Genomic DNA, 418 nt, shown 5'->3' on the forward strand with positions numbered 1-418 from the left:
AATGTAACCGAACCTCGACGACGAGACGAGCTGCTCTCTCTCTCTAATATTATCCGCTCCTTCTCCTCTACCTACCCTGCCTCCTCCCTCCTCCTTCCTCAGACCTGATCCAGCTACTAGAGGTAGGTTACATACGACTTGTTCGTGTTTGATGGCCAAGATGCCACCCTGCCGCACTCAACGCCCCTGGAGATGACGGTTGTTTTGCGATACAGAAGTACCGACGGAATACACCAATATGTTTTTAATTGGTTTGACAAACAAAATGTTTTTTAGTCATAATATGGGAGGGAGGAGCCAACCCCCCTACCCCATGTCTTGAAGGGGCTTCTCAGATGCATAAGTAAGGTGTTGGCATAGGGCCTGAATCGTATTGACGCCAACATGGTCAAAACCTGGGTGGAACCTTGGTCCGAAA

Source organism: Triticum dicoccoides, chromosome 4B (genome assembly GCF_002162155.2).
Source record: "Triticum dicoccoides isolate Atlit2015 ecotype Zavitan chromosome 4B, WEW_v2.0, whole genome shotgun sequence".
Classification (NCBI taxonomy): Eukaryota; Viridiplantae; Streptophyta; class Magnoliopsida; order Poales; family Poaceae; genus Triticum; species Triticum dicoccoides.